The 5,000-nt window shown below is 42.0% G+C and overlaps 1 protein-coding gene across 1 annotated transcript in view; it reads left to right on the forward strand.

The window, feature by feature from the left end:
• LOC145404040 (neurotrimin-like) overlaps positions 1-5,000 on the forward strand; it is a 248,431-nt gene that overhangs the window by 129,085 nt on the left and 114,346 nt on the right. The window lies entirely within an intron of this gene.

Here is a 5,000-nt window from a genome sequence, read left to right on the forward strand (position 1 = left end):
AATAGGGACGAAATGAGAAGGAGTGGACGTAGCACTTTGAAATTAATGTATAGGAGAAGAGAGAGAGAGAGAGAGAGAGAGAGAGAGAGAGAGAGAGAGAGAGAGAGAGAGAGAGAGAATTTCAGAGGGAGATAAGGAATGAAGGGAGAGGAAGATTGAGGACTTAGAGAGAGAGAGAGAGAGAGAGAGTTAAAAATGGTAAAATGTTGAAAAAATATATGAGAGCGGGGCGGGATTAGGAGAGGAGAGAGAGGGAAGTGAAAATATAAGAAGATTAGAGCGAAAGAAAAAAAGAAAAAAAATACGTGGAGAATCCATTAGAGAGAGAGAGAGAGAGAGAGAGAGAGATGCGTGCCAACAAAATAATTTTCCTTTCCAGAATGACAAACAATGGAAAGGTTACTCTCTCTCTCTCTCTCTCTCTCTCTCTCTCTCTCGTTCTCCCGATTTTACGGTTTTATGATCTTGTTTTGGGTCTCTAATTCCCCATGCAGTTGTCGGTGGGATGATGATGATGATGATAGTAAATGAGAGGTTGTTAATGATGATGATGATTAATGAGACGTTGGTGATGATGATGGTGAATGAGAGGACGTTGATGATGATGATGTTGATGATTAATGATATTTTGATGATGATGATGGTGGTGGCTAATGAGAAGACGTTGATGATGATGTTGATTAATGAGATGATGATGATGATGGTTAATGAGAGGATGATGACGGTAATGATGATGATGATTAATGAGATGGTGATGATGATGATGATGATGATCGTAAATGAGAGGAAGGTGATGATGATAATAATGATAATGATGGTAAATGAGAGTGGTGATGATGATGATGATGGTGATGGTGATGGTGGTGAGTGAATGGTGATGATGATAGTGATGATGATGAACTAAAAGGGCTAACTCCTGTATGCTAGTGCTGGACAGTAGAGGGGGTGAGTGTGGTTAGACGGGTTGTGCATGCCCGCCTTAAATGGAGAGGTAGAGTACGGAATTAATGACTGTCGGTTCGGATTAAACTGATCTATCAAAATTTGTCACTTCTTCAGAAATGGACGACCCGACAGAATTTTGTACCCCCCCCCAATCCAAAATCCATCCTTCACCCCGAGGACATCCTTTTTTGAAAAATGTACTCTTGCTGCCGCCAGACGATTTTATTATTATTATTATTTTGCTTAAAGATTTTTTTTTATTAGAGAAGTTTGATACAATCCCATCAGTACGAGGACGCTCTTGTAATTTGAATGATATTGTTTGGAGGCTGCAGTAACAGAGAGAGAGAGAGAGAGAGAGAGAGTACAGAAAAGAGTCGTTTGATGGTGGCCAGAGCAAAATACATTAGTTGCCGGTAATGGTAAAGCGGAAAAAAAAAAAGTAAGTGAGTAATTAAGTAAGTAAGCAAGCAAGTAAGTATGTAAGAAATAGAAGCAAAAATAAAATATCCGTCCATCCATCATCCAATCCTACGTTGCCCCATGAGGAGCGTAGGAGCCCGGGGCTAGGCAGTTGGTCGTGACATTTAAGATGAGAGTGAAAAAAATAAATAATAGAACGAAAAAATCAAACAGGTGACATGCTTTATTGATTTATTCCTGCAGCATCCAGACGATTTTCTTCAGCTGTTGAGGGAGCGTAAATGAAGGCTGTATCTAACCCCTCCAGTCGAAAAATCTAGCCCCAGTTGAGTAAAATCGTCTGAAGGTAGCGAGAACGAGGTAGAAAATGTCATCAGGTTGGAGGGTTAATTATTCCCTTTTTTAATTTGATAGTTCCTAATAATTCAGTGTCCTTTACAGTTTTAAATGCAACTGAATTTAAATGCCTCTGATTTAAATGCCTCTGATTTAAATGCGTATGATTAAAATAATCTTTGATTTAAATGCCTCCTTATGATTATGGCTTTCGTCAAAATTATCCAGTCCTTCAGAAGTGAATGTTGCTTCAAGAGATGACATGGTAGATAGTTTCTCTCTCTCTCTCTCTCTCTCTCTCTCTCTCTCTCTCTCTCTCTCTCTCAGATCCTGGTATTAGCCTGAGTAAAATACCCTTGATTTTTATTACTTAGATGAGTAAGACGGTCCGCAGTTTATAAGATTTAAATACCCACGTTTAAATATCCCAAGAGAACAGTTTAGGCGAGAAGAGAAGGAAGAGGAGGAGGAGGAGGAACAAGAAGAAGAGGAAGAAGAAGAAGAAGAATTGTTATAACTGGTCCTATCTCAAACTGCCCACACCCTCGCTTGTTACAGTAGCGTAATAATTATAGTTCTTGGTTTATCCTAGCGCGAGCGGTTCTTCATTTCAGACAGTGTTTTTATTTTTAGGATAGCATTATTTATTTCGTCAGCTTAGGGGTAGTGTTTGTCTGTCTGTTTTTCTGTATTTTTTTTTTTTTTTACATGTCAACCTACCTTTTCGTCAGCGTTTTAATCTTTTTGTCGATCTGTTTTCTTATCTCTACTTGTCTGGTTTTATCTGTTTATCTGTCTGCTTGTCGACCTATCTGGCTGTGTCTTTCCGTCTGTATCTATGTCTCTAGCATTTTATCAATTTGTGTGCCGAATTATCTGTGTGTCTTAGCTCGTGTCTCTACATGTGTCCATCTTTATCAGTGGTCATATTTTACTGTATAAGTCGATTTGTATGTCCCTTAGTCTGTCTGTCTCTCCCTGTATATGCATCTATTCGTCTGTTGCCTTACGCTGCATCCTGTGTGGAGTGGACATTACCATCACTTTCTTCAAGCACTCTGTTCTTACTCAGAAACAGCCTCTCCTCATACTGCAGGTGCTTCCATACACTCCTACCTTGCCCCTGCACCTTTGTCTTAGTCTCCTCCCCCTCATCATCATCATCATCGTCGTCATCATCATCATCATCATCATCATCATCATCATCATCAACATTATTATTATCTTCATCTTTATCTTCCATTTTCCTCTTCCTTCTCCTTCTCCTTCTTCGTCCATCTACTAATTTTTACACACCTTCCTCATATATATCCCTTCTCCTCACCCTCGGTCGTCCCCTTCTTCTCCCACTCCTTATTTTCTCAGTACACCGGAAGTAATTAATGACCTGTAGACTGTAATATTCCCTTGACGATGATAAAAGTGTGTGCCAAAGACTTACGCATGTTTGATCGAAGAAATATTACAGCAATCAGTGTCTTGGGTGTGTGATTACGCTGGTGCGGGGAGGGGAAGGAGAGGGAGCCCGTGAATGAGGTGGACTGTGTCAACAAACGGGGGGTAATTAGTTAGGTTAAGAGAGAGAGAGAGATGCGGGGAGGAATAGTAGAGAAGAAGGAAGAAAAAACGAATTAAAGAGGGCAGTTCGGAAAGGGGAAAAAAAAAAGGTGTTTCAGTAGAATAAGAAAGGACCATGAATTAAAGAGAGAGAGAAAGAGAGAGAGAGAGAGAGAGAGAGAGAGAGATTCGTTTACGTGGAGCTTGTTGGCGTTGTTTCACTTTGGGATTTGTGAGGATGTGGGTGTGTTGGTGGAGTGGACAGGGCAGTTGTGGGTGGTGTACTCTCTCTCTCTCTCTCTCTCTCTCTCTCTCAGGAGTAGCTTAGAGAGAGAGAGAGAGAGAGAGAATCATACATGTACGGTAACTAGAAAAAGGCACAGAAAAGTAGGAAGAATAATAGAGAAAGTGAGAAAATTAAATCTAGCACTTTTTTCTTCTTCCCCCTCTGTCTTTATCAACCATTCCCCTCCGTCCATCCTCTCCCCTGTGTTTCCCATTTTGTCCTACCCTATCTATTTGCCTATTTATATTATTCTTATTATTTCCTGCCGGTGTTATTGGGATCTGGGGAGACTTTGAGACCTGTAGGAGTTATATATAATGTTCTTAAACCTATTTCTTAACAGGGAGGGCAGTTTCTTATGTTGTTGTTGTTGTTGTTGTGGTGGTGGTGGTGGTGGTGGTGGTGGTGGTGTTGATAGTGGTTGTGGTGGCGGTTGTTGTTGTTGTAGTACCTTATCTGAAACGTGAACCCAGTGGACTGCAGGCTTATACTTTCTCATCCTCTGCCGTCCACCATTGTCCTTCCGGGGATGAGGGAAGTAGTTGGGGAATCTTCGTGTACCCAGTCAGTTGCGCCGCCCGGGTATATCAGTGCCATCGCGTGAAGGCCCCCCTTTCTCCAGTACCTCCTAAGTTAAATTGTTTCACGTGAACTAGAATAGAGTTAGAGAGACGTCCTCGGGGTGAAAGGGTTCTTATATATACGGTTAAATTGCCTTGTGTAATATAACTTTCTTCATTAGGGTTAAGGGATTACGGTACGAAAAAAAAGAAAAAAGAAAATGGGTCAACTGATGGGAAGCATAGAGAGAGAGAGAGAGAGAGAGAGGTGGTTTGGTGGAGAGACACATGATGGAGTAATGAGGGAGGCTGGTAGTTTGGTGGAGAGAGATGGAGGGAGAGATGAGGAAGGTTGATGGCTTGGTGGAGGAGAGAGAAATGTGGTAGAGAGAGGAGAGAGATTGTTGGTGTGGTGGAGGGAGGAGAGAGATTGTTGGTGTGGTGGAGGGAGGAGAGAGATTGTTGGTGTGGTGGAGGGAGAAGAGAGATTGTTGGGGTGGTGGAGGGAGGAGAGAGATTGTTGGGGTGGTGGAGAGAGGAGAGTGTTGGTGTTGTGGAGAGAGGAGAGGTTGGTGTGATGGAGAGAGGAGAGAGATTGTTGGTGTGGTGGAGGGAGATGGTGTGTGAGATTGGATTTGTGGATAAGAGGGAGGTGGAGGGACGGGGTGGAGGGAGGTAAGAGGGAGGTGGAGAGAGGTAAGGAAGGGCTTAGCTGAGTGGAGGGAGAGATGGTGGAGGGAAGTTCTGTAAGACGATATATTAAAGTGGCGGATCCCTAGGAGGAGGAGGAGAGGAAAAAGAAGGAGGAGGAGGAGGAGGAGGAGGCTAAAAGAAAAAGGAAGAAAGTAATAATAATAATAATAATAATAATAATGTCTATCAGGAGTAATATT

The sequence above is a fragment of the Coenobita brevimanus genome, chromosome 62 (assembly GCF_032717465.1).
Source record: "Coenobita brevimanus isolate Jiangsu-jjx chromosome 62, ASM3271746v2, whole genome shotgun sequence".
Taxonomy (NCBI): Eukaryota; Metazoa; Arthropoda; class Malacostraca; order Decapoda; family Coenobitidae; genus Coenobita; species Coenobita brevimanus.